This window comes from Ceratosolen solmsi, unplaced genomic scaffold (assembly GCF_000503995.2).
Source record: "Ceratosolen solmsi marchali unplaced genomic scaffold, CerSol_1.0 scaffold29, whole genome shotgun sequence".
NCBI classification, from domain to species: Eukaryota; Metazoa; Arthropoda; class Insecta; order Hymenoptera; family Agaonidae; genus Ceratosolen; species Ceratosolen solmsi.
The window spans coordinates 5,819,946-5,844,579 of NW_011948417.1; positions in this window are offsets into that span (position 1 = coordinate 5,819,946).

A 24,634-nucleotide genomic window follows, 5' to 3' on the forward strand; every position below is an offset into this window, starting at 1 on the left:
TGTGGGGGGAGGAGGAGGAGGAGGAGGAGGAGGAGGAGAATTGGGGTTAGGAGACGTGGAGGACGTGGTGAGGGGCGAGGGTGGGGGAGGGGGAGAAGTCGGTCTAAGTCCTCGTCCGAGGAAAGGAAGAAGAGCCGCCAGGGCAAATAAGTCTGAAAGAGAGCGAACGAGCGAGTTTGCGGAGGGCCGCGCACGGGTCCTGATGCGTTAAATTAAAGTTTAATTCCAGATGCGGGGTCGAAGCGATCGGCGGCTTTCCTTATTCAAAGATTAAACACGCGACGCGCGTTTCTGTCTGCGTGCGCGGCTCTCGAGTATAAGCAACCGCGCGCGGCATACGGGGGCCCTGCGGTAGCGCTAACGAAATTGATTTGCTCGCTCCAGCGTGTTATATTGTGTGTCCCGGCGATTTCTCATCCCCCTTCGGCCACGCAACTTTCTTCGATTTTCTAGTCACTCGCTTCACCTGCCGCTGATGGGCCTCCACCGAGATTGTTTTCCGCTTGTGGAAAAAATGCGGGCCCGTCTTTGTTTACACGCACTGCCCCGACACGTGCATTTATCTTGTTTAGTCGGCCACGGACTTTCGATTAAGAAAAAGGAGAAGGAAATTTAATGGGATTTTTATAGAACGATAATGGGGCCTAGGTGTTGGTTTAAATTCTGCGCTGTGTAGTCAATTATTGCCGTATCGATTCTTTCCCAACAATTTCCAGCTCGATGTTTTCGTATTGATGTTGGCGTGTGGTTGATACTATTGATGTAAGCAGAGACTCAAAATATATTTAAACGAAGTACTTTGCAATTACCTCATTTTCAATACTAAATTTTCATTCTAATTGTATATTCGTCATTTTTTAATTCCATACTTATTTACTATCTAATAACAACGAGCACATACTCTCGCCACTTCCATAACTTGTCGAATAGTTTAATACTCAATAATTGATCATAAAAAACAAAAATAAAAAACAAAATATAAGCCGTATAAGCCCCCAATATATATATATATATATATATATATATATATATATCGTATATTGTTATAATATATCGTTCAATATCGTATATTTATTGATAAGTGTGCTACGAATTTCATTTTTTAAAATAATTTTCAAATAAATTATTAAATTAAACATCTTCGACTGAAGTCGTAATCATTAGGTTTGGTACAACCGTGATGAGAATGGCAAATATACAATTATTATTTTACGTATTTCAATATTTATTATTTAAGAAAAAAAGATGAAACAATTAAATATATATATATATGTATTTCTCTCTCTCTCTCTCTCTCTCTCTCTCTGTCTCTCTCTCTCTCTCTAAATATATATATATATATTTTCTTTGTCACGTACGTGTGCTCGTGTAAATAATGATAAACTAACGATGCACATACAATTAAAAATATTAGTAATTTTGTACGTCCATTAATTTAAATTTATGTCATTATTATTATTTCACTTGATATTTTAATATTTTGGATTTCAGTAAATTTTATTATAGGTAATATTATAATGGTGACATTACGTATCTAAATTTTTTAATTTTCTGATTAAAGTCATATTTTAAGTATGCGTATTAAATATAGAAGTTTTATGTTGATTTTCTATTGTAATTTATTTATTATTCTATTCTAATTTCTTAATATTTACAAATCATATTAAAGCATTGAAATCTGAATAAAAATATTTAATGTATAAATCAAGTTAATCAATTGTTATTTAAACTTGTAGTGAAATTCAACTTTATTAATTTAAAATTTAATTTGGAATTGATTGTAATACTTATTGCCTAAATTAAAATTAATTCTAAATTATTGAATTTGATATGTTATGGTTATAAAAATAATTATCATTTATATTCAAACGAAAATTTACAATCCGCAATATTTTAACGAATGTTTAATATATTTTTATAATCCTTTGAAATTTCAATATAAAATTATTTTGAATAAAATTTAATTAATATCAGCATCATAATAAAAAACTTTTTATGCACAATTTTCTATAATATCTAGATGTGAAGAATGTTTTTATCATGCTCTTAATTACCTTCATCCAGAATTAAACATTATCTAAGACAATTAACTATAAATCTAATAATAAAGTAATGATGAAAGAATGATTACTGATATTAATGGAAGCGGTATTTCATAATTTAAATAAGGTGCAATTGAATTTATATTTAAATGAATTATCTAATCTTACAGAATGTCTTAAATATAAGTACAATTATATAATAATTAACATAAGTATACATAAATATACATAAATAATTTGTTTTATTTTAAATATTAGTAACAATAATAGAATTAAATAATTGTTAATAATTGAACGATGATCCAATACGAATTTATCTCGTATAAATGGTCCATATAAGCTCTTTTTAGGCCTACTTAAATCCATTTCTTACCTAACTAATAACCAACTAGTCAATTGTGAATCGAAATTGGATTTCGACGATACTCACATTTCCTTCTTAAATATTGCCTTGAAGCGCGAATCTCAAAAGCATAAAAGCCTACAAAACCATTAAAACTTCAAATATTCGAATAAAACTTCATATTCAATTAATAATTGAGGAACTTCAAATATAGGTAGAAATAGGCATGCTTCATGTTAGTTTTTCTTCAGTGGATTTTTTATTTTATTTGGTCCTTCAGTTCACCGTTTCTACGCTTAAGAAAGAGTCACGAGGGAGCAGGTTTCCGAAGGAATTAACTTTTTTGGACTTTACCTGTCTTTTTAAAATGCACCCTTTTTCGTCATCCGTCGAGAAATCATCCCGTCGAAGGGGGCGAAACAGCAGATTTTCAAACTCTTGCGTACATGCAGGAAAGCTAAGTGTATCCGAGGAAACTCGAGCGCAGCCCTTCTTCAACCCTTTTATTCGCTAAAATCCAAATAACGATTGAGATTCTGAGTACTACGTGTCTCCGCTTATAAGACTGAAGATATATGGGGTGCACGAATCGCATAAATCAGGTTTATATATATATATATATATATATATATATATATTATAGTAGGCGCTTTATTATAATGTACCATTGAAATGGTTAAGCCCGAGAAAATATTTTAAAATGCTAATGGTTAAAGTTTAAATCATATTAAAGTTTTAAAGATTTCTTACTAATATACTATAAAAAATAATATGTAAAAATATTTATTACCACATCATATAATTCTAAGTTATAAACTTGTACATTAGTTTGTAATTTAACAAAGTTTCATATTAATCAAATAAAGATATTTAATTAATCAGTAGACAATATCGTCTTTCGCTGAAATGCTTCGTAAAGAAAGGGGCTTTTTTTTAATGAAAACTTAGCATTTAAATGTTCTTTATCTTTCCGACTCAAAGCGTAAACAACACATACGCATGCAATCTGTACAAACACATACATAGGAAGTAAGAATGAGCTAAGACTTTGCGACTCTCGCCCCTTAAAGATTCGATGCGGACTCTACGTTTCTGCCGCGCGAGTTTCGTATACTCACTCGTTGGCTCCCACCTACTTTTCATTTTCTCATTTGCTCTCTCTCTCTCTCTCTCGCTCTCTGTTGCTCCATTTGTTATCCTCCAAAGCTTCGTCTCATGCGCTCTCTTCTTGGGCTTTCTTCGTTACCATCCACTACCCCCTCAGTACCCTTTCTTCTGTTTTTACTCGTCTCCCTGCCTTATCTGTCTTATTCACTCACTCGTATATTCTCTCTCTCTCTCTCTCTCTCTCTCTCTCATCCTTTCTTACGGAGATGTGTGCGCTCGATATATACACTCAACTTATATAACTGTATATACATACGTTTCCCTCTCTTCTTCCTTCTTCTTTCTCTCCTGCTTCGCCATCCATCTCTTTATACCGCGTAAGGCTGTGTCCTTCCATTTCTCGCGCCTCGACTTGGTAACGAGAGGAGAAACACCCTCGCTACTTTTAATCGACCCGCGCTTTCTTGTACTTATACATACATACATCTACAACTCCCTAGAAAAGATGAAGAGAAAGAGTCGACTGCGATCTACCTCATACGTTTTCCTTTTACCTACACTGTCCTTGTTTTCTTGGACTATTTTTACTATGGAGACACACATACGCGATCACGCACACGTATACTGTGTATTTGTATAAACATGCATGTATATATACCTCTATATATTACTCTCTCTCTCTCTCTCTCTCTCTCTCTTGTTCTTTCATCCTGACATGCGACCGAGCACCTTCTTATATAGCTTTCATCTTTACCACCGTAAAGTACATACGCAAGGGCGTTGTCTTTCTCAAATGTCTTTGTCAAGTTGTCCTCCGCTCGGCTTTTTCAATTGAAATTCTTAGCTCCCAACAATTCCGTTAAATTTGACTGTATAAAAAAAGCATTGAATATGAGAATAGAAGAAAAAAAGGATAAGTGGAGACAACAAGGAAGTAAAGTTGAAGACCATTGATGCGTTAAACACATGGAACAATTCGGTGATAACAGCTTCGGCAACTGGTCTTTAACCATTATTCTTTCCCGTTTCACTCTATTCTACATCGTTGTTTAATTGAAAACTGAGAATTGCTCATCTTGACTAAAATCAAATCGATGAAATCTAATTTCTGACGTCTGAGGATCGACAGAAAGGATATTTATCTTTAGGCTTCCACATTTTTCTTTTCTTACATCAGTTAAAATTTATGAATTTAATTAAAATTATCGAAGACATGGTACTTTACGTCCAGAGTTATTTTCCTTTGTTTCGACTCGTTTGAATTTTCTTAGTGAGTTTTTTTTTTATTCTTTACTTTTAAAAGGACAGCTTTAACTGCCCCGTAGCTAAGTATTTGAATTTTATATTCTCACTGCTACTTGTAAAGTAAATAGAAGGTTGGCTAGTACAATGATCTTCGTCATTTTGCATAAATATTGAGAAGTTTCGCGTAGATCTACAATAATTATTTTAACTAAAAATTGCTTCTAAGCATTATTTCATTCTTTTAAGAATAAACAATAATTGTATTGTAGGCATTCTATTTCTTTATCCATAAAATGTATATAAAATACTGCAATGTACTATAAAGTACATGTATAATCTATCATACACATATAGTATATTTTTTTTATAGTCTATTATATAAAATCTGTGTTATACAGTTTATTTAATATAATATATTTTGTATGGTATACTTTATGTATTATAATTTATATAGTCTATTTTCTATAGTCTAATATATGAATAAACGAAAGTTATTTATTTGAATTATATCATATATATTTTCCATGTAATACATTTAAAAACTAATATAATGCAGATTATATTCTATTCTATTTTGATTATGAAAGTTGCTTTATGTACAAATAAAATAACTTGCCTTTCTCAACTGATTATTTCAAAAGAATATTTTAATCCTACGATCAAGATATTTATATACTAATTACTGCAAACTTGTTTTTGTTTACTAAAAACATTTTATTATTATTATTATTATTTTTTTTTTTTTATTTTTTTTTGTTTTTTTTTTGTTTTTTTTTATTTTTTCTTAAAAACATTCAATGTAACATGTACCACAGATTCTTAATATATCTTGTATATTTTGTAAATTTTTTCAAAAAGTATCTCTTTTTTTATGACATTATTTAAGATGCATAAATTCTTAGAGGAAAATTCAGAAAAATAATGCACACTTGAACTTTCTCTACATTACCGTTATAAGTAAAAATAATCAAACGAGCCCTACAAAATGAAAATACTAGGTGAACTATAATTTAAGCTTATCTCTAATTTTCATGCGCTGTGTATCGATGGATCCCACATTTATAAACAATCGAAGAAAAAAAAACAGCATTAAAAGCATAAAATATAGTTGTATTTTATATTTCGATTTATCAGTACGACCTAGAAAAAATTTTTCTTGTTCATAGTATTTTCCTAATGGGATTGTCGAGAAGTAAAAGGTTGCATCCGTCTTATGTGAAGCCTTTCGTATTTGCACTGTACATATCGAAAGACAAAAAACTGTTATTTCTTAGTAGTACCCTATTACCTGTCTACTGCATGATATGACGGATTTCGAAACCTGTTTCTGCATCAAGATAATTCGTGCTCGAATGCTGCAGTTGAAACACTAAACATTTAAGCCAATCATCACATCAGTATTCCTTTTTACGTACCTTAATCGTCAGATTTACCTTTGCTTTCTTTATTTCTTTTCCAATGATGTAACAGTTATGGTGACATCAAAAACCATAAATTTGTATGTAATAAAATAAAAATTTTGCTTTCATAATACGAATAGTTATTTTATATACAAGTCGATAGAACAGTATTATATGGCAACTATATTTTATTATTAATTAATACTTATTCGATGTTAAAACTACTTTCATCGAAGCTTCATGTGCTTTAAACTATATATGTGAATAAAATTTTTTTTTTTTGATATATAAATATATTCTTTTAATGTTTCAGGCTATCATAACAACGAAAAGTAACTTTCAATTATTATTATTGAGAAGCATGCAAATACTGTTTATCTCAGCTAAACTTTTACGATTTTCATTAAATACCTTTTGTATATTGTATTTTATAAAAGTCATAATAAATATTACATATTTATTAAATAATTTATATTATGAAAAAAATCATTATCTGTATATTACATAATTACAGTTTATGTTAATTATATCATTTAATAAACATATTTATACAAGTGCCAAAAGCTCTTTTCTTTTTAGTAATATTTCCACATCATTTTTCAATAATAATATCAAATCGATGTAAAAATCTATTTTTAACGAGATTTGAGATTTAATTTCATTAAAATTATTAAATGTTGATATTTTAAATATATTTTAATGTAAAACCCGAAATATAAAATACCATAATTATAAATATAATATATTCTTATTATATATATATATATATATATATATATTAAATTATTGACGATCTCTCTCTCTCTCTCTCTCTCTCTCTCTCTCTCTTCCTCTCTCTTCCTCTTTATATATATATATATATATATACATATGTGTTTTATATATATATATATATATATATATATATATATATATATATGTGATATTATATATATATATATATACATATATGTGAAATTTCATTCTTCAGCAACATATTTTACCTGGACGACTTTAATTCAATATAAAATGTCTCAAAATATCTTATCGAAAATTCTCTAGTCCCATTATGAAGAAGAAAAGAAATGTAGAAAAAACGAATGAAAGTAATTTTCAGATGTATTCATTTGCAGAAAAAGTACTCCATACATTGGCTTTTACGGTAAGATAATAAGCGCCTTATGCATGTAACATTTTAGTGCATTTGAGAGAAATCATTGTTAAGGCAGCTCGATATCGCTTTAACTCCTAGTTTTACATTGCGCTAAACTTTTCTTTCGAGCGTTTTATCTGAAACGACGGAGCACTTAAACTTTCATTATTCCGAATACTTGTCGATACATAGTAATAAAAATAGTTGAATTTTATTTCGATATGTGCTACAGAGCCGCCTGCCTCAATCATAAAATTGTATCCGATTTCCCAAGTAGCTTCACCCAAATGTGACCGTGTAGCCTAATTATTGCACTTAGGAGCGGTCCCTTGGACGGGGATAGATGATGTAAGTGACGGGAGCGATTAGGTCAAAGTTCTTTTAAGGGCAAAGAACGGATAGCCAACGCGCCATTCCATCCACGTGCGTCTCAAACGGCGCTTCTTTGTTGCACGCGAAATTTGAAATTCAGATGTCCCGCGGTGCATTGGCGTACGCTTATTCGCGTCTCGGGGCCGTTGGCTCTTGCCTCCTTGGCTCGCTCGAGTTTACGCATCACAAGTGCGGCGCGATCTCCTGGATGCCGGAGCCGGGAACCTTTTACTTTTACCCGAAAGCCTCGCGCGACCGTTTCGATAGACAAAGAAGATTGACTGCAGGTGCAGAAATACGGGAGAAAGAGGAGGGAAGGCCGCGCGCGCAAGGATAGTTTCGCGGTTTATGGCCGATTACTTGCCCGAGGCCGTATAACGCGCGCGCCCGCATACAAATGCGTACACATGTCCGGGCGAGCATGCGTAGAGTGTGCGAACGCTACCGGTCTCGGCCACGGTACCATGGCGTAGGCGATAAAAGGCATTTTTCTCCCCGGCTGCTTGGCTCTCTTGCCGCAGCATCGCGCGTTATTTGCATTTTTCAGGCCTCCATAGGTTTTATGGGTCTTCAGCCGCACGGAACGAAGCTACGTCTTTTCCTCCAGCTTTTCTACATCCTCCTCGTCACCACCTACCCTCGCTCCCTCGCCCCCTCGCTCTCTCGCTACCTCGCTACCTCGCTACCTCGCTACCTCGTCCTCTTCGTCGTGCTGCTGCCGTTGTCGATTGACAGCGAGAGGCTGTCTCGTGGGTCGCGAGGGGCTTGATTACCTCGAGGCTGCCATTCGTATTTGCTATCCAGGCGATTTTCGTGAGCGCGACTACGGCATCTTTGCCTCTTGCCGTAACATCCAGGAAATGCCGTTTAGGTTTACCGGTCGGTCTTTTACCGCGCCGCTGCAACACCCCCACCTCGCGCTTTTAAATACTTCTTGGAATAACTATGTGCCTTTTTATGAGCCGGAGATGACTCGTTCCGATATTGATCGATGATTTGAGAAAATTTTATAATGATTAGTGGTGCCTAATGATGTAACGCGCGGGAAGTCATTATGGACTCGACTGTGGAGAGTTTTCTGACGCGCCAATCTACGTTACTAAACTGCGAAAGTACATGCTGATGAATCTTTGTCATTACAACGATTACTTGTCTCGTATTCACTGAGAGTTCGAATGCCATTATATTAAATTAAAAAAGCAATATCCATTACCGATAAGATATTTTTAAAAACTCTCATTTTTAATTAAAGTGCATTTCAGAGATTAAATTGAATTAAAACATTAACGATATTTTACATATCAGGTGCTTAAATCGTTGTTAATTTGATTAGATCTTCAAATCCTATGTGTAATATTAATCACCACCGATACATACAATTTTTCTTAATATATTTAATTTTATTATTCAAGACTTTGGTGCTGTACTTAATCAATGTTTGCTTATTGTAATGTTTATTTAATCTGTTAATAAAAATCTCGTTAATTAAATCGATTGATCAATTGTACATATCATTAAATTATCCGTCTTTAAAAAATCTTTTCTCTTCTTAAAATACTTTCTTAAAATAAAAAATGTTTTTTTTTGTTTTTTTGTTTGTTTGTTTAAATACTTTCAGCCTTATTCCTCAATTTTCAAGTCAAAATAATGATTATGAGATGCGATTAATGAAATGTGTATTTCTTTACTGCTACTAAACTGTGATTATCTTCTTTTTTCTTCTTATTTTAACATTGTTTATTATTAATGAGACCAAACAAGCTCCAAATTTATTTATGAAATTTTTATTTTATTTTACTCAATATTATGCTGTCTCAAATCAAAAGAATCCAAATTTAATTAAACTGTTAAAGTCGAATCTTGCATCTGTTAAAGATTGTATATTCATTAAATTTAAAAAATATGTATCCAGTCTTTTTTATAAATATAAATATCAAATAAGGTAAATGTTTTTGAAGTTGTCGAAGGAATATTATTAATAAATTAAACTAGGAAAATAATACTAACCGAATAATTATACAAATTCAAAAGAGTTTGTTATTTGTACATTTCGTTAGAGGTTAACAATACCAATCGATCGTTAAGCCTCAATTATGCTCTATATATGTATTTGCAGCAAAACATAATGTATTAAAGAGAGCACTTTTTGATTCGAGTCTTTTAAATTTTTAAACCCTTTCCTCTATCACGCGATCGGTAAGAGAGAGAGAGAGAGAGAGAGAGAGAGAGAGAGAGAGAAATAATAGTAAAACACAATTTGTACATGCCACCGATTCCGCAATGATTCGCAATTAATTTAATAAAAACTATAGTCGTAGTAGCTGTATATTAGTATGACCTATAGTCATAATAAACGCAAGCGCTGCTATGAAAAATAGTCTCCATTAAAAGTATCATGAAATAGCCGAGACAATATATAAAGTAGCGAGCCACGCCGGTGCTTACGGTCTTTGAAATCGTTCGTCAATGTGGACGGCGATAACGCGCGTATCTCGGTGGAATCGACTCGCTGTCGGTTAAGGAGAGAAATGGGAGAAAAAAGTAGCGAATGGTTGGTAGTGCGGCCGGCAGGTTCACGAGCGCCAAGTCAAGGGCCGAGCGTCTCAACGTGTGTGATACAAGGAAACTTTCACGAGTGCGCGCTTGCGTTATGCACTTCAAATGCATGTTTTCCAAGTGCACGCTCGTCCACAGTGCTACGGGGCCTTTCACTTCGTGGTCCAGGGAACAGGCTGGATTCTGGCGCGCGATGGGTTCCCACAAAATCCCCGCGCAAGAGAGATAAAACGAGAGCGGCCGGGTGGCGGTGGGGAGAGCGCGGCTCCTCTCCTCGCTGTAAGATGCTGCGCTTCGTCACTTATACGAGAAGTGTGTATATCTGTCGGGTTCGCGCCAATTCGCGGAAAGTCCCTGTGATGAGGGTCGAGAGTTTCTTCTCGTCTACTACTTTGACTCCCTATTTCTCTGCGCAATCGATTTGTTTAAACTGACGACCTGGACTATATAGATTTCGTCGCCAAATGACCAGACAATGCTTTACTTTTTTTACTCTTTGAAAATACTTATGGCTTTTTCCCTTTATCGCAAGCGTCCTTTGTCTTTTTCATGCGGATTTCTTTGCCCTCGAATGCGTCACTCCTACTCAACTCTTACGCCACTCAACGATCCTAGTCTATTTATAGTGTTTAAATAAGTAATGTCACATCACCAAGCAATTTAAGCTCTTTTGGATTAGAATTATACGAAAGCTTAAGTTTATACTTATTAGAATATTGTGTGCGATTTAGTGAGCGCGAATATTTGAATAAATGCCTATCACAATTGCTAATGGTTCGCGTTTTATTTATTTTCATTCCAAATCCATATTAACGCATATTTATAAGAATTTATGTGCATATATGCTGAATAATGACCAATTGAATTGCTGCTGACCAATAGAATGAACAAAAGAATTAATAAACATATAGTTAGTATTAATAAACTGAAAATTTTGATAATCCTTTTTTATGAAATTTATATTTGTATTAATCCAGGAATTCTATTTATCAATATTTGCGATACTGTCACATAATACTAAATTAATATAATTCGAAAAGTCTAATCAAATTATATAAAATTAGAAAAGATAAAAATGTCATGCATATGACATTTAATAATAAGCTTATTGTAGAAACATTACTAAATAAATAAATCATTAATTTTTTTTTTAATGAATTTGTATTATAAATAGTGATATATGTATAGAAAGTAGAAAACTCTTGTTCTTTTAAATGTTGATTTTATCTTGAAAATAAATCGAATATTGATTAAGATATAATAAAGTGTTCTAGAATAGAAAGCATTTTGTTTCTTAAACTATCATTTACTAGTATAAAAATAAGATGTAATTTAGTTAAATGACCATAATTGACAATAAATTTAATTTTTTTTTTTTTTTTTTTTTTTTTTTAACATTTACAGTATCGAGTATTCTAGATTAAGGAACACTCTCAAAGGAGGATTAAGGAACATCTCAATTTACCGTTTTTACAGTTCTTTTTTTATGACATATATTGACATATACTTTTATACATAATATTTATACAATACAATTTAACTCAATTAAATTTTCTCAAACGTATTGCTTGAGTACATGGCTATAAATACGATTTAATAACAGTAATGTCAATTTCTACCCTACTTTATATTTATTATTGTGCTTTTAAAAATAACAGAACAATAGATATTTGGAGAGATTATTTGTAATTAAAATGTGACTTAGTTGAAAATTGTCTGTGGTATTTATGTGTTATGATACTTGAAACTCTGCTTTTTATAATTTTTACACGCATTGTTCGTAAAGTAACCTTCAGCTAGCATTTGTTACGCCGAAGGGGATGTTTTATAACAAAAAAATTGCAGAATCAACACTTCTTACGAATGAAAAGTCACGCAGCTTGTATATTCACTAACAATCTTATGCCTGAAAGTGGACCATAATACGTTTTTCAGCAGCGTACTTAAAACTCTCTAACAAGCTATAATATTATTGTCGAGTACTTAAATGTTGGTGATGTTGTTGAAAACAAAAACTAACGCAACCTCTTTAATTTTTCACACACGGTTGTTCGGCAAAATAAGGAAGATTGCTACAGGCGCGGGTGTTATCCACTACACGAATCAAAATAATAATTTAGAAGGTTGCCGTTAGATCTCCAGAACTTATTGATGATTGCTACCTGTCTCTGTCGAGAAAATCGCGAACACCTGGGTAAGTAAAATTTTAAAACAGGAGGGGCACATATGTGTAGTCGACAGTGTCCGCGAACTCGCTCGCTCGCTCCAAACGAGAAAAACGGTAATTGCCGGGCATCGAAGCTGTGATTATTCGAGTAGAATTTCACGGAATGGAGCTAAATGGATTTGAGGAACAAACAATTTGCGGTGAATAGCGAGGTTGATTGCTCATAAAGTCCCTCTGCGCTCCACGTAGCACTAGCAAACGCTTGCGAACTCGAATATCGGCGCGAGCTCCTTTACAGCAACGCAACGTGTCTGACGTTTTTTAACATCCCCGGGCCCTTTCTCCTCTCGCTCAGCCGCCCACTCGTCCTGTCCTTATTTCGCTGATTTCACTCCTCCCACCAAGCGAACCGCTATATCCCGAGCAAAATTAGCCTTAATCAGCTTCAATTAACCCTTTCGGTCCTTGCGATCCTTCCGAGGGAAGCTGGGGGTAACTTCCTCCAACCGGTTTCACTTCTGACACTAACACTGTCATTTTTTCTTTATAAGCCAGCCACTGTTTTGAAGGCTCTCCTTCTTTCTCTTTTTCGAGGGTTGCTCATTTAATTGACATGCACGACCATTTATTTTGCCATTTTATAGACTTGTTAAATAAAAATGTATCTTCATAAAGCTCGACAATTGTTTTCTTCTCGAAATACATAATCTACAGATGCTTTTCGAGTATAAAAGACGGTAATTTATAGGCCGATATGAATTCATTTATTTCACGACTACTGACAATTTTTATTAAAAACATTCGATTCTTAATCACTGTAAAATATTTTATTACTCTATCGTGCTATTACCACAATCGATCATTTCATAAAAGAAACTGTCGATAACGTTTCTTAAATTTAGAATTAAATTTCTTAAATAACTAATGCTTTTAAATAGCATCAGCAATAGGAATATAATATAAAGTGATATGCTGGTTTTCAGGTGAAAGTAACACTTCGATTCGATTAGTGTTTTTACAAAGCCGCCATATGAAAGAAAAACTGAAAATTATATGGTAAAACTGTTCTAGTTTGTTGAATTAAAAAATTTAAAAATAAAAAGGTATATTGCCAACTGCATTATGAGAAACCAAATAAGAAGTATGATTATTAAAAACCAAAAGAATCGTATTCAATGTGATAAGAATGAACTTTTTTTTTTTCAAACGTACAGGTTTTACGTACATGAGAACTATGAAATGCAAACGAATGTTGTTTATGCATTTGGCTATAAAATTATCCATAAACTAAAAATACTTTGAGATACAATTTAGCATTCAGTTAGATGCTCCACTTTCTTTTAAATGGGTCTTTTGAATGCCTAATGTCTATAATGAAATCAAGTAATTTCGTGAAAGATGTTTGCATATTTATGATATAGAATCTATTTATAAACAATATTAAGGCAATATTAATCATACTTCTTTAGTTTCTATACTTTAAAGTATTATCATATCTGAAATAACTAGATTATTCTTAATAGATACCAATGCAACTAATAGACCTTACGAATTTAAATGCAAATATGCTCAGGAAATACAAATTTCTAGATTTTTAAAATGATTTAAATAGATTTTTTCTAACATCGATACAAAAATACAAATCGATGATATATTTATTTAAATATTAAGTTGCAAATATACAGTGCCTTATTTTTACCGTTACTCTCTTTACATATACATATTAATAATACGTCAATTATATGATTTTTGATGGTGATCATAAAAAGAGAAACGTTCAGGCCATTAAAGTATCTGGACATTTGTTGTTTTGTACGCGTAAAATACTTATATATACAAAATTGTCAATACCTAAAGGATGTTTATCATAATGATGATAATCGAAGTTGCGAATATTTTGAAAATTCTCAGAATATTGTATGTCGTATTTGCTTGTAAATCATACTTGCTTCCATATGATAAGATTTCTTCAATATACCTGATATTTAGCCGCCAAATAATTTAAAGCTATTTTTCATTTCGATGTATACTATCTTTTCACAATATATATATATATATATATATATATATGCTTAGAGACAACAAAGATTGATAATAATTTTTGTACTATAAGTTAAGAGAAAGAAGCGATTAGCATATATTTCAGGTCGACTGTTTTTGCGTAATCACAATTGCCACAGCTTTTATTGAACAGGATGTATCAACGTAAAATATCTTTGTCACTGTAATAACCACGAGATAGATCAGTGCAAAGAGAAAAAATTGTAACTAGATGAAATGGCCGTAGTTCTAAGCAACGGCTTCATTTAATAATGTTACCACGTGATTTTCACGTGAAATCGAGTATTCTCATGGGCTCACGGTTTTTATGTCCAAGCCATTTCCGAACAATTAAGTTCTAAGTCTCACGGCGTCGACGCCGACGGCACCTAAGGATAGCGGCAGCTGTTGCCAAGCCGAGCCAACGAAGCTGTTCCGGACGAGATGATGTGATGACAGAGAAATCAGTATGTCCAGCTGACCGAGCCCGGAACCTATAAAAACGACGGTGGGCTTTGTCGAAGCGACGGCGGACGGGGCTCTCTCTTATACTTTTACCGTTTACAGCAAGCATAATTACAACTTGGATATCCTTTTTTCATTTGGACTTTCCAAGTAAAAAGATGTCATGAGTATCTGTGGTTCTACATTTCTCGATTGTGTCTGATTAGCCGCTGTAGGAGTGCAATACCGTCTCAATGCGAATGATTCCCTTAAATTTGTAATAGTCGTTTGGTGCGCGACAGATAGGCTTTAGGACTATGAATCGACAATTTGTTAAAAGGAAATTGTAGTCTGCTCGTCTATTTGATAATTTATGACGTATGTTCGCTCGTTTTTAAATTTAACGTAAGGCTGTTTTTGTTGATCATTCCATCCAGAGAAACCAATTCGTCCTTTCTTTTTTCGACTATTCACGAGTAACGCAACTTTTATTTAATCGCGCTATTCACGAAAAATCATTAAATTTTTATTGTATTTGTAAAAATTGAAATGTTACTATTTTGAAAGATTGAGATATTTTTACAGATAAAATATACGGTATACAATTCAATTGCTCTTTTACTGGCTTGTATTATTACCCTATGAATTATCACATTTAAATTTATTATTACAAATTCTTAATGCATTCAGTTCATTTATCAATTATGTTCTAAACTTATATTTTTTTAAATAAATATATATATATATATTATATATATATACATATTTACGCATTGCATAAAGGAAATCACAAAAGAAATTTCAAGTTTGCAATTTCTAAGATAAATATGGTTTTGTTAAGTGAATGTGAATAATTAGTAGTAAATATTTACCATATTTGCAATTTCATATTCATTAAAGTCTTCTCCTAATTTGGTATTCGTTAAAGAATTATACGCGAAAATGATACATTTAGTCACTTTTAAATAGTAAATGCGTGTGCCTTAGCATCATGTAGAAAGTCTGGAGCAGAAATAGCGTATCGCGGACATTGCGACTGAGTAAATGTAGTCTAGATAATCAGCACAAACATCAATCACACCGTGAGTATCTTCGTCCTCGTCAAGCCATTCGGACGTCAACCGCAAGAGCGTAACGACATAACCCGTTTTTCTTTGGCAAACAATAGTCGAAGCAAATGACAGACCATATGCTAGACGAAAACGCTCTCGCAAAACGAAAGTCGAGCCGTGGCGGAGCCATGAAACAGTCGCAATTCAATAAATCCACACCCAATCGAAGGGTAATACTGGCGTCTACGGCGCACCAGAGGCCGAGCAGCGACTCATCCCCGACAATGGGACGCGCCTTGTTTCCTCCTCCGCGGACTTGCGCCCGTCCGAGAGTTTCCGAGGCTACGAAAATGCGGCGGCGCGCGCGCGACAAGTGGAGAGGAAAAAAGTGTCGCGAATGAGAAAAAGGGGGCGGGTGACTCGGCCGGGGAAGAGTGACGCCCGTTGCTCGGGGGTGGGGAGCGAGCCCCGGGAGGGGCGCCAGGGGTACGCTGGAGGAGGAAGAGGACGGGACGCGACGGTCGCTCGCGCATTGAAGTCTCCGGCTTGCGCGAACCGCTTCTACAGAGTTTCACGAACATGACCTTGTGCGCCGCGCCCTCGGCACTTGCATTCGCAAGGCCAAAATCCCCGGAAAATTGGTCGTTCAAGTGACTTCCGGTCATGCAGGAAGCGAGTATCTCGGTAGCCGTATGACAGTTTTTAGAAAATTGTAATTCGAATGGAGCTGATCGGTACCCATGTTGTCTTCAAGCTAGTTTAAACGTTGCTCCCTCCCCCCACAACCCACTCTCTCGCTCACTCTCTCTCTCTCTCTCTCTCTCTCTCTCTCTCTCTCTCTCTCTTTTATCTGTTACAATTATCATCATAGATAGAATTATATATAAAAAAAAATTAATTTTAAATCTAAATAAATTCTATGCTGTTGCTTTCATAAATTAATTTGTATATGTATATATATATATATATATATATATATATTGAAAATTAGTTAAAAATATCGTACAAAAGGGGGCTTCCTTCTAAATATTATTTATAAAAAATATTCTTTGGCCAAGTGCGACTCGATAAGACAAAAAATATGCGTCCTTTAAAAATATAATTATCTATATAGCTAATTATATTTTTATATCACGGACTAAAATGAAGTACATTTCTTTATAAATTATAAATAAAATTATGTAAAAAAATCTCTTAATTATAAATAAAACAGGATATAAATAACAACAGGATTTTTCATAAATTATGTGATAGATATTTATATATATGAATTTCAATTAGCTATTATTAATCAGTCATTTGTCTATTTACATCATACCAGTATATCACTGCAGGTACTTTTATTATTTCCCAAGTGAGTCGAATCATACTTTTATTCTCTAACTTTCTGCGAGCATCTACTTATACAAATACGAAAACTTTCTATTGTACAAATGAAAAATCAAAGAATGAAGTATTACATAACTACTTATGAAATAAGCAAGAGCAAATGCATACCACCGCAATAAAATTTTAGAAATGTTAATGGGCAGTTTTTGCAAATGAAGGCTCGTGGATGTTATTTTACATAAAGTATAAAAATTTCACATTGATTTTTCTGAAATCTATTACAATTTCTGAGTCGCTGTGTTGAAACTCGAGATTATTAAGTGAGATGAAACTCTATAACCAAACTTTACGCATATGCGTTTTGATTGTATATTAAAATGACGTATGCTGATTGTAGACAAAATCTGTTTATTATGTGTAATGTCGTTATAAAATAAAAATGCACATTAATATCTATTACGAAAGTTTTTCTGCCATAAGTGTGATATTATGTAAAGAAATAACTATATTTATGGTATCTAAAGTGTTTACTTAATAATTACATTTTTGCATAATTTCAAGTTCAGTTTTTAAAAAGAAAATGTCATAATGCCTTAGATTAATAAAATGAGAATAGTATATTTGATTTTATTAGTATGATTGAAAAATAAAATTATTTCTAGGTGGAAAACGAATATTTATACTGACAAATCACTAAAAATATTATAAGAAAAATTAATCTAGACGTGGTTAAATATAAATTCAATTGCACGTGGAAGTATAATGTATATTTTTACTGATCTTTCTCCTTATTCGTTCCTCTATCTACATCACCTCTCTCCTTCTTTTATTTGTTGTTCGTCACGACAATATTTAATATATACAAACTTATGCATTGAAATAAATTTCAATCTCTTTCTTTAAATTATCTTTTACCCGGTTATTTTAAAATAACTCTGTTACTTCATAGTCTATGGCAACCTACTTAAACCTCCTACATTTCATATATGATAATATTAAATTATATTAATGCATTATTCAATAGTTTAATATTAATAAATCTATCAAAAAATCTAGCATTTGCGATGCAAAATTTTTTAAATTCATAATATTTAGCAATACGGAATTTGTACTTAAATTATAAAATTATTAAATCAATATAAATTATATTTATATTAAATTAGCTTTAAATGAGCCTTAAATGAGCCTAACAATAAAAAAGAGTACAATTTTTTTTTAATATAAGCCCCTGAATAATCTATAAATTTTATTGCATTAATAAATAATTAAAAAATTATATATTTTAAAACGAATCACTCTCTCCGTCACTGCAACTTAAAATAAAAAACAAAACAATAGAATAATAAATTTGATTTAAATAATTTTAAGTCAATACATATTTTCTATTAATAGCGATTAGGTTTAATTAGAGGTTATTCAAAAATATACAACTGCGATGATAGATTATGTAATATAAATTAAGTTTTAATAGATTTCGCAAATTTTAATTCTGAAATTATGAAGCTTAAATTGATTAAAGCGTTAAGTTTATCGAATTTTAGTTATTGATTCCTATATTCAAATGTTCGTCTTATTAGATTTTAATTCCAACAAATCAACGGGTTTAAGGCTTGAGCACAAAGATAAATGCACCGAGAAATTAGCATTAAAATTGCTAAGTTAAATAATTTCTCGAGTTTTTCGCAGATACCGACATATCTTTGAGAAAAAAGTTGAATCGATTAATAGAAAATGCGGCAAAGTGAAAGACATTTTTCATTTCTCTGCTTTTAACGTCCAATCATTAGATCATTTATCGGTAGCTGCATTTGTGCTGATATTATCTATTAAAATTAATTTCGATCGCTAGATGTAGAAATCATGTACAATTTTATATATTACGCAAATAAAACGATAGATAGGTGTTATAAAAGTTCTTGGTAAACTGCATACATATACACAAGCGCAGCTATAGTGAGCTGATAAATGTAGTCGAGAAAACAATAAACAAACAAAATGAAGGGAAAAGGCTATCAGTCGCATGATCGGGTGAGATTATTCGAATGAAAGAAACGTAAAGCGAATGCAAGAGCTTCCCCCTCCCCCCTCACCGCTCATCTCTTCCATCAGCGGTGCAATGAATATGCACGTCACGGATCCACGTATAGCCGACTTCACATAGATTCAAGAGCTCCTCTCGCGCACGTATGCGCAAGTGTAAGTGTCCGTGTCTGCCCGCGGGGTCATGCCCTGCCCTCGCTACACAATAATCAACCTCTTTCTTCTTCTTTCCTTCTTCTCGCTCCTCCCTCCCGCTGCGCCCTTTTCCGTTCTTTTTCTTCGCCTCGATCCTTTTCGTGTGCGCATCCCCCCCCCCCCCCCCCCCCCCCCCCCCCCCCCCCCCCGTTAGCTTCTCGCGTGATGAGATGCTCCGCGATGCAGTTGGTGTGGTACATATCGAGCGCACGCCGCGCGCCACACTCCGTGATTTATGATCTAGAATTTAATGTGATTTTCGTAGATATAGCTTCGGCTACGGAGTTGATTTTCAGAAACTATTATGTCCGATGTGCAGCTAGACATTCATTTATTGGTGGTTAGATCGTGAAAAGCGCCGTCAGTGGCTCGATCGCTTATTTGTACTACACGTCTCGGGTGCATTAGATCGTAGATCGAAGATAGATCGTAGCGATCTTGCATTTACAATTTCATTAATGATAAAATTTCTTCTGATGAGATTTCGCATTTAATAACAATCACAATTCACAATGTGATGATTTTTTTATTTTCAATATAATTTATTGCTTATCAAATGCAACACCAGCAATGACATTTAGACATCTGATATAATTTACAATACATATAAATATATATAAATAAATGATATCTTTGACATTTCGTTTTTTGCATTATAAAAAAAAAATGTATCTTTATGTATTTAAAATTCTAGGCATTAATACGAATTGGAATTCTCATTTAAATCTTATGATTGAATTAGATCTATAATTATAATTTTATCGATTCAGTATTGAATAGTTTACAAATTTCTTATTATTTAGTGCACAGTAGATAGAATTTTTAATTGAATAATCTATGTAAAAACTTCCCTACAAAAGTATATATAAATTTATGATAAATGTGACTAAATTTTCGATCTAAAGATTTCAAATGTCTATTAATAATGACAAAGGACTGTTAATTTATCTTTTAAAACGAAAATTATTATTCATTACTCTAATAATGTGAGGTGTAAAAAAAAATTTTACAATATTTTTATAATAATATACGTGAAAGAAAATATTTGTACTATAGATAGATAAAGAAATCAACTCTCTTGCCTTCTTATATTTATCTTGATGCTAGTCATATTATATCGAATTATTCATGCCAAAGAATCTTAATGCATAGCGCTTCGCACATTCGTCTTATCTCAGAAACCGAAAATGTTACATACAATTGAGGCGTGCCTACGCAGTAATAATGCAATGCCTATACAGACAAGCAATTTTTTTCCCACACGTTAACCAACATTTACTTGACAATTCATGACTGTAAGAGGCAGTCACAAGCTTGTCTTCGCGCGCAACTTGCTTCAACATTTGCTGCAACATTTTGTTATGTCCTATACATCCTATACATTATTGGCTTAATTTTAGATATGCAGTAGCACTACTTCACATGAAACTCCATCAGCTGTATGTTGCAATTATAAAGTATGTAATAAAGAGTTTTTTTTTTGTTGTTTGGTCGTTCGTGCGAATTGAAACAAAAACAAAAAAGAAAATTAGATTTATATATTTCATTTAAAATAACATTATAATGGCGATTATATGATAATGCATATTTTAATAGTTTAAAAATTCTTTTTGAGTATAAAATTAAAATGGATAAATGTTATATAAAATATCAGCAATTCCCATATATTAGAATATTTTTATAATCCTTACATATAATAGAATAGTACGAATAAATTACGAAACTGTGTTATCAATCATAGAGTATCTTTGATGCATTACCAACAAATATTAAATTCTTTAAGATGTAGGCAATAAATATTGTAACATGCAGAAAAGTAAAACGTAAAAATTATTTGAGTAATTATTTTTATTCGCGTTAATCTACATATGATGTTAATGCCTTTAATTCGAATAGTAATTAATATTAATGCAAGTAATAACCATACTGTTATTTTATAATAATTGATGCTAAACAATGCAAGTATTCATTAAAGGAGGAAATTTTTCATCAACTTGAAGTATTGCGCCATCAGATAAACGGGTTTTTAAAATCTCATAAATTCAGCGAAGCAGCTGAAAGTCATTATTAACAGCAAACACACTCGACCAGCTTTCGGCTCCATGTGAAGTAAAATTAATCTCTTCATAAAGATACGGTTGCCCAGAACAATTATTCACCTATTTGTTCAATTCCAGGTTCTGCGAGGTTGAGTGCAAGATGGACGAGGAGCCCCCTCTGCAATAATAAAATAGTCACCATGTAGTTTTGTTCAGTGAAAGTACGAGGCCGCGGATAAGCAAAGCTTGCAGAATTGTAGGAACAACGGGAACACAAATAATACATCGGGGGAAGGACAGAAATGGCCGTAGTCTGCAGCTTCTGAACCTTAATTTTTGTATTTTGTCGAGTTATACGATAAGTATCACTACTACTGGCGCTTTTCCATTCAGCGAATGGACAATTGTGAAAGAAATAGCCTATAGAGTTTCAGGGTACAGGGACATCGTATAGCCAGAAACGTACTTTTAACACGTGGTGGTATTGCTAGTTAATTAAAGTTTTTTGCTCATTTATCAAGATATAAAGGTAAATAATAACATAGCCAGAGGTTACTATATATATATATTTGATGAAGCTTTCTTTTTTACTAAACATGTTTGGCCAAAAACATTTGAAATGCTTCTTCAAATGTTTCATAACTTAAATTCAGTCTATTAGGTATTAAGTTTGTCTTTTCATCTCTATTCTTTTCAATTTCTTTATTATCTAGCTGCCGATTGTATTATTAAAATATCTTAAAAATAGATACATTTATACATTACCGAATGATTTCATAAAAATAATATTCTATATATTGTTTTGTTCAATCAAATTGAAATCCATCGAGTTTGTATATTTAAGTTACCTGTTGTGTATTGAAATTATTATCGTCATAAATATTATTCTGTTATAATTTGACTGCAGCATTAAAATTAAAATTTAAAGAACTATTAATTTCAGAATAAAAATCAAGATATAATCATAAATGATGATAATAATGTATAATAAAAGAGAAATATCAAATGCTTACAAAAAGTAATAAATATGGATTATAATACTACTTCCAATAACTATCATATTTATATCTCATTGTAATTAATTTCACTTATTTGAAATACTATTGTAACACACCCACGCACACACGCGCGCGCGGAAACACACACGCACACACATATAGTTATAATATATAAATATCTGTCGGTATGGATAAGTGTGAAAGACGTTCCATATTATAAAGAAATGTCAAAAGTCAAGGAAGATAGACAAACAGAGAGCGAGAGAGAGAGAGAGAGAGAGAGAGAGAGCGAGGGGGAAGGAGGGAGAAAGAGAAAAAGAGAAATGGAAAGCGTGTACGAAGGAACGAATGGACGAGCATTCAGCTCAGTGATTACGAAACTGATTGGCCGCATAGAGATGAGACGGCGGCGTCCTTACTGTCGACCGCAACTCGTGACGACGAACAAGCCCCCGTCATCCTTGGTCTTACTGCTTCTCACTCCCTTGTGCTTACTATATCTCTTTCTTGCGCTCTCTTTCTCTCTGCCCTTTCTTCACATTATTCTGAGGTACCTGTGCACTCCTCACACCACACCACCTCGACATCAATCTTTATATCCGTTCGCTCTTCTCTTCCTAATATCTCATGCGTGGTCATCACTTTTATATAAATATACACGTGTACATTTATTTATTACACGAATTTTCTGTATGTGTGTGAACTTATGTGCAGATTTGAGTTTAAAAATAGGAATTCAGGTTGACGGATAATCGAGACAAATTGAGATGGAGGAGCGTTGCCTCGTGTATAAAGTCCTACCTCATTAGATGCGAAAGAAGGATAGAAAAAGAAATGATAAGGTGAGATGGATAGATATATTAGAGAACACTACTGGGGCATAGCATAAATAGGTGCCACGCCCACTCGTGTGCCAATATTCCATAGCCCGATTACGGCTCCTTTTATGCTTAGTATTGATAACGTGTAGTCCACTCTGCATCTCATAACAGCTATCGTTTATTGAAACACACACACACACACACACACACACACACACACACACATGCACGCAAACAGGCAATTAATTTTAATAGTATTGTAACGAATTATAAAAAAATTTGTATTTTGTACAAATATTACATTTTCGGAAAATCATCGGGTTTGTTTTTTAATAAGAATTATTGCATTTCACTTGACAATGGAGCAATCGTTTACAATAATGGACACGAGAAACGAAACAATTGATTAGCTAATACTATTTAACTAATTATTTAAATATAAACGATAATTCACAATGATACAGAAGCTTTTACTAGCATTTTCTTAGCTGAAAATCAATATAGTATTGAGGATAATTAGGCTTACAACAAGAGTTTCGCGCATTCGAAACTTAGACGTATAATTTCACATTTTGATAATAACTGGTAGGGTCTGAAGATCATGTAAATATTATTAATCATCATAATAATTTATGGGACTATATTTATTAAAAAAAATTAATAATAATAATAAATGAATAATAATAATTTCCCCTTTATCGTACGTAATATGACAATTTGCATTATGTATTTGGATAATTATAAAATCAATTATAATTCTTAAACGTAAATTACATTATAAATTTTTTTAAAGAATCTTAAAAATACGTTAATTTTTATTATAAAAATTATAATACTGAAATTCGTTGAAATATTATATTTGCACGATTACTATTAAGTAATTACTATAAAAATACATGCATGATTATGTTATATATTGGGAAATTAGATAAAATGCAAATAATGCTACAAGCAATTTTTATTCAAGTATAACATTAAATGTCATACTGCTAACTATCAAATTTTGCAATTTATATATCGCAATATGTTTTTGGAAGATCTATTGTACAATGACTAATAATTCAGTTAAACGATGTGAAATTCAAATTGAAACGTATCTTGCATATTATTTCATAGAAAAACTGATTGTTCTAATACTAAATAAAATGAAAAAATACAATATAATGGAGCGGCTGTCGTAAAATATATGTGTTGATTGTGCAGCTTCTATAAAATGATCCATTTATTTCCAGCCCCTTACGCACACACTCGAGCAAGATATTTTATGAAATAATCCAATACTCGTAGCTTCTCCTCTTCTCTGTCAATTCAG